The sequence below is a fragment of the Mchenga conophoros genome, linkage group LG3, assembly GCF_057382185.1.
Source record: "Mchenga conophoros isolate Kocher_MC1m ecotype Shallow Benthic linkage group LG3, M_conophoros_male_GT1.1, whole genome shotgun sequence".
In the NCBI taxonomy this organism is placed as follows: Eukaryota; Metazoa; Chordata; class Actinopteri; order Cichliformes; family Cichlidae; genus Mchenga; species Mchenga conophoros.
The window spans coordinates 81,176,683-81,187,425 of NC_140528.1; positions in this window are offsets into that span (position 1 = coordinate 81,176,683).

The window sequence follows — 10,743 nt, forward strand, 5'->3', positions numbered from 1 at the left end:
GAGTTGTTTCTCGCCATTTGATCCATCCTTTTCTGCATCTGTGAGCATTGTTTGTCCAGTTTTTCTTTTTCCCCTTCTAGTTGCTTTTTCTCTTGAAGAAGGTCTTTATTTTGGCGCAGAGTATCATCCACCTTTTCTTTCAGTATTGTGTATTTTTCCTCCGTGACTTTGAGTTTGTGCTCCATGTCTCTTTGCTTTTTCTCCTGTTCTTCCTTCTGTTGGAGGATTTCTTTATTTTTTTTCACAGCTTCATCGAAGTTTGTTTGGAGCAGCCGATTCTTTTGGTCCATATATTGGAGATCCCATTCTGTCTTCTCAACCGTAGCTTTGCTGTCTTTAAGCTGGTTGGACATCTCCTTTAGTTCCACGCTCTTTTGCTTGTCTTCCTTAATTAGGAAGACAATCTGGTCTCGGGCTTGTCCAAACTTGATTCCCCAACCGTCATTAATAATATTTATGTCGGGCTGGCGTTGTTGTCTTTCTTCCAGGTTTTTATATTTCACTTCCATCTGTCTACACTTCTCCTCCAGTTGAAGTTTCTCATCTTCAATCTGTTGAATTTTATTCTGGAGATGGTAGTTTTCCTTCTTACTGTCATGTCATGCCCTTTGGATGGCTAAGAGGTCATTTGGCCGGCCACGACAGGAAGGAGAAGCGGCGTAATCTTTTTGCCAAAGGGTTGAAAACAGACCCCACTGAGTAGATATAAATATAAAAAGTACGAAATAAAGATAAACAAAGGGAAAATTACAGTAGAAATTATCTTTAGAGTATTTGAAATTAATAATAGCAAGGATAACAACCTGTAAAGTGATATTATCAATGAAACACAGTTGGCATGATGACCATGCCCACAATGTATAAAATGGATATAAAGCAAATAATTCACACGAAAATATTTTAATAACATAAATAAAGTATATTAAGGCTGTGTCACTGTTCAGCCAAGGACAGTGTGTGAAAAGGTAACTGTCTCCACCTTGGGAAAAGGATGATTCTGCAGGTCATCTGAAGCCCTTGATGGATACAAAATAAAATATAAATAATATATTATAATAGAACTGCCTGGTCCGCCATGCAACAGAGAGAACAAATGTGACCGCAGATTGGATGAATTCTAAATTATCTGTTTGCTAAATAAGATGATCCTAACTATCAAATTGGCTCAGTAGTAGTATAGTGGTACACACTAATAAAATATTATAATATGCTATTGCTGTTATATAAGACAAAGAGGATAATATTAACAATGACATAATGTTAATATGAAGAGGCACCTTAGTCGGTTATGATGTGAGGTGGATAATTGTTAAGCAGTAGTCTGCATCAAGCTTAAGGTTTGCTGAAACTCAGTGTAATGACATGTGAGATGAAGACAATACAGAGAATAACTAACTAATGAAGTGCATAGAGGCACTTGACCAGCTTCACAGCTATCATTCTAGCATGACACATTGCTGAGATATAGAGCACACCTATAATAACAACCAATAAGCAAAACCCTGTAGACAACAGCTAAAACTACAGGATTGAGAAGCTGAATTAAATATGTAGACACTGCTAAGCTGATGAGCATGTTACACATTTTCTTTTATTTTTATTTATTTGTTTCTTTTAGAGCAGAAGCTGCATGCTATTAAAAGCCAACATATGCAGACTTCTGCCTTGTTCGGGTGGCAGCATTTTTCTTTTTTCTTTTGTGTCCTGACACGTTTATGTTTTTGTTTGATTATTTTGTTGGTTTTGGAAACGAATTTAAACGAACTTGTGACAATACTTGAGAATCACAGTGACACATGGTGATTAGGCATATGATTGAAAAATGCCTAGGTTTAGAGCTATGAGCTATGAGCAATGCAAAGTTAAATATATATATATATATATATATATATATGTATAAATGGGAAACAACTTGAAAGTTTGAAATGTGTGAGATCCATGATTTGTTTGAAAACTAGAAATTATTTCAAACTGCCTTAAGTGAAAATGTAGTGTTGCATCTATTCTCCCAAACCAAGACAAAAAAAAGAAGAAGCATTCTGTAACTTAAAAATAAGGCTGACGTGTTGACAATAGACTAAAACACTAATCCGCAGGTGGCTATCAGGAACAGAGAGGCGAGCAAAGTCACAAACACCAAGGCTGCAGACAGTCACGCAGAAACAGCAGATAACATAGAGACAACGCCTGCTAGAACCGTGGAGAGGAAGGTCACTTCACACGAGATTGTAGGAGTAGGCCACAGAGAAATAATGCAAAACAGTTTTGAGGCAGCCACTTAAGAACTTATTTGACCTTACAGCACAGGCCGAAATTGTGTAGGTTACGCAGTAACCACAGATAGTAGGATAATAGAAGCAAAACCACTTTCTTCTTCATATTCTGCACAGAGCGCTGAGCTGATAGCTGTGATTCGCGCATGTGAAATACACAAAGATAAACAAATAAACATTTATACAGACAGCCAGTATGTTTTCTCTGCTGTGCATCATTTTGCAGAATATTTGGCAAAACAGAGGAATGATTACATCAACCACATCCACCGGTTCATTCAGCATGCCAGCCTGCTACAACGCCTACTGACTGTAATACATTTACCACAACAACTCGCATTGTGTAAATGTGCAGCACACAAAACTGATGGCTCTTTCATTACTACAGGCAATAACTTTGCTGACAGAGCAGCAAAACAGGCGGCACAAACGACAAACATCACATTGATGGCAGTAGACACACATCAGATTCCACTGGATGTGTTGAAAAATGAACAAAAAGCAGCAAGCACAGCCGAGCAGGCAAAATGGCTAAAACACGGTGCAGTTCTGACAAACGACTTAATGATGTGTTATGGCAAGCCAGTGTTGCCAAAATCCCTCCACAAAATGGCGGCGTTAGTGACTCATGGCTGTACGCATTTGTCAACGGGGGCAATGACCTGTATTGTCAACTCTCATTTCTACACTGTAAATTTTGGAACTTCAGCAAAACAATTTGTCAGAACATGCATGGCGTGTCAAAAATAGAATGCTCAGGGGAACCTGAGACCAAAAAGAGGCAGTTTTCCCACACCACCTTATCCTTTTCACACAATTCATATGGACTTTATTGAGCTAAATGAATGCCAAGGGTCGAAATACGCCCTAGTGGTCATAGACGTGTTCTCAAAGTGGCCGGAAATCTACCCAGTGAAAAAGGCAGATACAATTTCAGTAGCAAAATGTATGTCTAAGTTGTAGGAAAATAAAGAGATGATTGTAAATAACGAAGAATGTAATGATGTCTATCAAGTGTCTTGCAGATTACAGCCCAGTGTCTGGGTTCTGATCAAGGTGCTCCAAAGGAAAAACTGGAGCACACCCAGGTGGGAGGGACCACATCAGGTTCTCCTCACCACGCCCACCGCTTGCAAAATTGCGGAACGACCATCCTGGATCCATCAGAGTCACTGCAGGCGAGTAAGTGAAGCCATCTAAACTCAGCCGACACAGGCTCGCCCAATCGTTGTGATCTCGCCCGGTGGAGGGGTCAGCCTTCCTGGCCGGGGGGTCTACTCACGACAGGAGGGTGTGTCCTGTTGTCATGAGGTGGTGGCTCCTAATAGCTGCAGTGGCCCTGACCCTGACCGGGCTCCTCATCTTTGCTTCCGTGAGGGACAACAAGTCACGCTATATGAAGAAAAGGCAGACACTGTATGACAAAGGAAAGTACACCAAGTTTCCCCATGGCTACGCCACTAATTTCTGGTGGCAGTTTATGAACACTACAGCTCACCTGAATAATAAAACTGACTGCTTTGCATGTACCCATATGCCCCTATCCTCACAGACGTTTGGCCTGTGGCCGTACAGCATACCTGAAGATCGCAGTTGGTGCCTGTTGGGCCTGGCAACACATCCAGGCTACGGTACTCTTTGGTCCAAGGCCAACTACAGCATCCCAGCAAAAGCAACCTGGAGGTCATCATGACCCACAAATGTGAACTGTTCCGGACAGACCTAGCTACTGACCTGGCCCCAAGTCTCAGACCCACTGCCTGATGTAATTCTACTGAACAAACTGCACGCAGCACAACTGCCAGTATGTGTGATGAACAATGGATCGTGGGCAGTGGGGGAGCTGCCTACTCACCTATCTACCGGATGCCACTACAAACAAAGACTCAGTACCAGACAGGATGTGCACGGACGGCACCAAGCAGTAAAGGAACCAGAGTTTCACATCTGAGGAGGAGTGAAATTCTTACAGAGCTTGATCCCCGGCATTGGAGTTGCCGAGGTGCGGGATCACGTGGAAATCAACCGATATGCTCTGCTACGACACATCAACTTAACTAAGACCCTGGGAACGGCCTTAGCAGGAGAACAGAAGGCCATCAGAATGATGGTGCTGCAGAACAGACTGACACTAGACCTGCTAACAGCATCACAAGGAGGAGTTTGTAAGCTGATCGGGGGGACATGTTGCACTTTTATCCCTGATGGATACGAAGCTGGAGGAGACATTTATTAAGTTTTGCAGAATTTGACTGTTCTGCAAAAATATGTCACTGACCACACACCTACAATGACTGCTTATGTTGCCGTGTCTCAAAAAGAACAGCATCCCGTTGCAATTCTGTTAGAGGACAACTTGTAATAGCTGCTAATAAATGACGTGGTGATTAAAAATGACTTGTCAAGTGATCATGCACTGATTAACACATTAGTAGTTTATGCAAGTACAATATAAGGTTTTATCCTTTTATTTTTTGTAGTTTTAGTTTTATTGTTTTCTCTTGATTATTCCTGTTGCTATTTTATTTACTATACTTTTCTTTGTTCTTTTTATTATTTTATTTGTTTCATTCTTTAGACCACATGATTTACATTTATGCTATGCTGACATTTTGACAATTAAAAAATTGCTAAAGATACTTAATAAATAACCTTTACAGACAATTGTTGTATACATTTAAAATAAGTTAAAACAGGAGGGAATATGTTAGTGGAAAATGATTCTATGTTTCTTTACCTTCTTTTAAATGTACAAAGATGCCCTTTGTCTATGGTTAGATTAGTTTAGAATTATCCTTTTAGACTTTCCCAGCGAAGACATATTGTTTTGGGACATATTGTTTTAGATTATTTTATCTTTCTCCCAGCTCTCTGCTGACGAGACTAGCGCCACATATGGAGTTGTTTATTTTATCTGTTTATTATTTTCTTATCCTGTTCTCACCGTCTCTGTGATTTGTGCCTATAAAAATGCCAAGCCTCTGTTCATGGGTGTGAGTTGTTCTTAACAGCTTACCCGTGTGCACGTTAAAGCATAAAAAGTAACTTTGTCTCATTGTGTCTTTATTTCTCCTGGGTTTTTGCAGAGCTTTCCCCCAACAGTTGGTGTCTTGTTGGATACATGTTGAAGGTTGTACACGACAACTCTGCAAAGGTTTCCAAAAGTTTCTGTGGTGAACGTGTGAAGGCTGCAAACACAAATGCTGCGAAGACACGAACTAAAAAACTGCTGTTTCTCACCCCTGTTTAAGGAAAAACTTCAAAAGATCAAAGTGTAGTGACATCATAACTCCGTGAGCCAATGAGATTGTCATGTGACATTTTGGAATGGGGATGTTTTTTTTTAAACCGTTTTCAAATTTAACTTAATATTTGACTGTTTCTTAACTGACTTGTTTAGCTGATTAAGAAATGAATTGAAACGAGCATCACTAACGTTATATAACAGACAACAGAAAAAAAACAGGGTTTTTTTCTAAGTGATAGAGGTATAATACGTTTTTTTTTTTTTTTAATTTAATTATCCTACTTCTTATAAGAGGGAACATTATTTAAAGAATATGTATTTAATTGGAAAACTCTCTATTCAGCTAAAGGCTATAACAAAAAAGGTGAGCTTCCTGCTCAAAAATGAAATGACCAAAATAAATGGAGCATTTCTCTGCAATTACAAACTCTGTGTAAACAATCTTGGTTTCAAAATAAGGCTAATGCTTGTGAGATGTCATCACAGGTGTAAATATTACTGCACATGTTACTATGTCAAAGTCTCACAACTGTCTTATGTTTATTTATGTAGGCAAGACCTACTTTTCACTTTTTTGCTTTGCTATATGCTCTTGAGTTTATTAGTTTGACAGCAGCACGAACATGTACTAGTGTCAATAATAATAGTACGGTGGATTAGAAAACCTGCTCACAAGTTGAATAAACACCCAGGATTGTTGCATAATTTTCATTCAAAACCAATATTTGAGTCAAAATGAGAAAGTTGTTTGTGCTGTCTGATAAAGAAGAAGCAAAATAAAGTGCAGTTTTGATGTAGATGATGTTGTATACAAACTAGAAGAGGAAGATAGTAGGATCTCTGTATCATGTTTTGTCACTTTGTACCATGTAATTCTTTCTATTTCCACCAGGGGGTGTTTTCAGAGATGGTAGGTGGTAAAAGAAGAGGTCAGCAGGAAGATGGCGAAGAGCGACCAAAGACCAAGAAAAAGAGGCAGTCAGGCAAAGATGAAGAGTATTATATCCCTTACAGACCTAAAGACTTTGACTCTGACAGAGGGTGCAGCCCTCACCTCCTTCCTCAATATTCTCATAGTGGGAACGTCTCCCTCGTTAAAAGCAAGTTTCCTTTTAAGTATCAGATCCTTAATATCTTTAGAGAGCCACGGTTTGTTATTAGGGAAAGTCTTAAATTCTCTGACTGGAATCACAGAGTCTTTGCTACACACCACATCAGTGAGTTCATCCAAATCAGAAGTGCTCTCTTGAAACAAGGACCAATCAGTGCAATCAAAACACCCCTGAAGGGCAACACAACTGTCTTTTGTCCAGACATTAGTCCGCTTCACACAGGCCTTCTCCCTCCTAATCACAGATCTGTAAGCAGGGAGGAGATGAATAACATTGTGATCCGAAGAACCTAGCGCAGGTCCGTCCACAGACTTATATGCCCCCTGCTCCCCTTCGGGGCAGCCCCAGACCCCGGGGGTCCCAAAGTACCCCACCCTCAGTAGAGACAGGTGAATGAGAATGAAAAAAACAGAACGATCATTTGGGGTCGAAGAGTGCCCCAGAGCGATTCTAATGGGTTCGTCAGGGGATCGGGAAAGAAAACGTAGCACTTGGGGGCCACGCACAGGCGCTGCTGCGGCAGCGTGGGGGTCATTGATACCCCAGTACATAAAAATGAAGCATAATCACAACAATCTGACTTTATTGGAGGATATTTACACCAGCAACACTGTTTAGTTTGATATGACGGATTAACAGCATGCGCTGTGATATCCAGTTCATCTGTAATAGATACTGGATCTAATCAGTCAGCAGATATTTGATCACCTTAAATATAACTATAGTAGAAAAAATGCAACTGTGTTGGTGATTCATGCAAACTTGCATATCAGCCTTTTAAGGTTTTGTAGTATTGAGAACAAAGAGGTTGTGTTAGGGCTGAAAAGCCCGACTTGTTCTCCTCTGCAGGTCATCAAATGCACCACAGGCATTTGTATTTGCACAAACCTGTATATGTTTGATGGCTTTATTATTCTCTGTTCAAAGACAATAAATGTGGAAAATGTCTCATGTAGTATCAGCTTCATTTAAAAATTACTGCAAACATTTAGAGAACATGTGCTGCTGTTTGTCCTACATTTCCAACACTGAATGAACCCTGAAAACGTGATGGCAGGTGGCATATTGGAGTTCACATGAAATATCGGCTGTATGAAGACTGGAAAATATAGATGATAAAAATATGCAGCCAAACATTTGCGGACATGGATAAACTATCTGATCCAAAAAGCAGGAAGTGACACAGCCAGAAAATGAAAGTGTGTAACAGCTGAAGTCAAATGTAATGCAGAGTTGAATCTGCACTTGGATCCATCTGTGAAAGGTCCACATGTAGAGATTACATGAGTCATGATGTTTGTCAGTGCAGCTTGATAACTCCATCTACTGTGGGCTACATATACTGGGCTGGTAGCTCCATAGTGTTGGAAAGAAACTATTAAATGTGCATATTTTAAAATCAGAGGCTCTTCTAACACAGGAGCCATGTTGAGTTTGGATTCCAGCCGACCACCGGCAGTCTGAAATGGAATGAACAGTGTTGGGAAGGTTACTTTTAAAATGTATTCCACTAGAGATTACAGAATACATGCCCCAAAATGTATTTTGTAACGTATTCCGTTACGTTACTCAATGAGAGTAACGTATTCTGAATACTTTGGATTACTTAATATATTATCATGCTGTTTACAACTACATGAATGTGATTTATTACTATTACTGAAGCTCCGCAGCTCCGAACCGTAGTAAAGGGACCTCTGGCTAATACGTCGGGGTCCGTGTCGGGCTCGGAGCCGAAAAATTACTTTGTTGACTGGGTCAAGTTTGCTAGCGAGAGACAGAGAGAGGCGTTGAAAGGCTGCTCCAACGGAGCTTATTGTTTCGGAGGAAAACACGAACACAGCGTACAGTCGAGTCTTAATAGCTCATTACAACTGGGCTCGTCAGGCACTCTTCTTGGCTGCAGTGGTTATTATTATATTTACATGCTTCCAGCTCCCGTTTCTGCTCGATGACAACTCGTAGTTTTCCACTCTCCTTTTTCTCCCTCCTCGCGCTCACAGACGGGTATGGCAGTCCATTCTCCCTGCAGCACGGACTACACTGCCCATGAGGCTACATTCGTTAGGGCTATGCCTGTAGCATTCTGCCTGTTAGCTTAGCACAACAACAACAACAACAAAAATATTTGTATTTTAAATATGTAACGGCGGTACATGTACTCCGTTACTCCCCAACACTGGGAATGAAGCCCATTGACAGCGAGCAGGTCTGAACAGGAATGGAACGCATCCATGGATAATACACCACTTTATTTGAAGACATCTGTAGCACTGCCTCAGTTCTGGATGTTTCCACAGACTCCTCTGGCCTCTGTGCACCTAAAGAAAAGGTCAAAGGTCAGCAGCACATGTAGTTGGGACAATTCTTAATTTACAAACAACAGTTGCACAAACGATACAATTATTTTCCTCCAATCACGACTTTTCACTTGCAGAAATGGTCCTGTGTGATTTCTAGGCTGTGATATGAAAAACTAGTTCCTAATGGCAGCGATTCACTCAGTAAACATGTGTTTCCTCCTCAGAGGTCAGACTGGGCCACTGGATTCAACAATGAGCCAATGATCATCAAGTAGTGACTAAAGCAGAGCCCTGACGTTCTGACATTCATCACACAGTTAGAACAAATGTCTGCTGATGACTTCATCTCATGAAACGACTGATAGATGTCAACTCATTGATCAGCTGAGCTGCTGCTGCTGATCTTCTTCATCGTGCACAGAAACATTCAGCTCGTTTCAATCAGTAAATAACTTTGAACTGTTCCCACTCAAAATGCTGTCAGAACAATGATCATTGTTACTCCCCTCGAGTCTTAATAAAGCTCAACTTGTTCTTTGTGTTTAAACTGACATTTATTTCGGACAGGAGGATTCTTCCACATGTCTTAACATGTAATGATGTCCAACCACAGCCGATACAATGCCGTCAGAACTAAAAGGAAATACAAACTTAAATGAATATTCTTACTAAAGTCCTTAAGCATTATATACAATGAAACATTCCAACAAAATGATCAATAAAGTACACATTACACTTCACACTGCGGCTATTGCACTTGAATACCATGCAAAACTCGTGCATTTACATACAACGATAATAAACAAAACATTTACCTCATTGGCCTCACTCAAAGGGAATAAACTTTCATTTTTACTCGGTGGGGATGTCCAGAAAAGGCACTCTTTATTTATCTTTCTGCAGACGTGCAAACCTCGTGGCTCGTCTCTTAATTAGCTTGCTGAGTGTGCCAGCCAAAAAATGCCCTCTTAGCCACAACACAACTTTAGAAAAGGTTCCTCTATAATTGCACAATTAGCACAAATAACACATTTAAACATATAAATCTAATCAACAAACATGGATTACTATTTATTTCTTATGTATTATTTCTTAATATTTCAACTACTTATTGTTTCAAACTTAACTATCTAATAAAATGAACTGAAAAAGCAACAGAAGAGTGAAAACATTTCGTGTTTCTAGAAAGATCTTTCAGCTCATAGCTGCTCACAGACTGTATTTACAAGTGACAAACTGCAACTCTACAGTACATCTACAGTATATATCAAATATATTCTGTATTCAAATCTATTGAGTGATGTTTGAAAGTCTTTCCAGGTGAGTTTGATCCAGGAGGGTCTGAAGCCAGAGTCAGACAGAGACTGTGCAGAGACTGTAGAAGGACAGCGCAGCAGCAGAGCAGTCCAGATACACTGATGATCCTCTGTCAGATCCAGAGGGACACACAGGGATGATGCTGGACTCTACATTGTGTCTGACAGTGGAGCTGTTCTCAGAGCAGTTCACTCTGCAGCACTGACAGTCATCTGCACTTCTTCTCATTCCTCTGTCAGTCACTGCTGGATGAAGCTCTCCTCTCCACCTCCCAGTAACATGGCCCAGTCAGAGCGTCTCTACACACAAGCTGCTGCTGCTTCAACCTCTCTGGATCATCAGGACACAGCTCCTCCTCTCTCAGCACACACACCGTCCTGTTTACCATCATATCCTCCACCTGCAGAGAGAAGAAGGAAGAGCAGAGGAGATAAACGAGTGTTTCCAGAGACTCTTCATCAGCTGTCAGTCAGTGATGCAGCACATCCAGT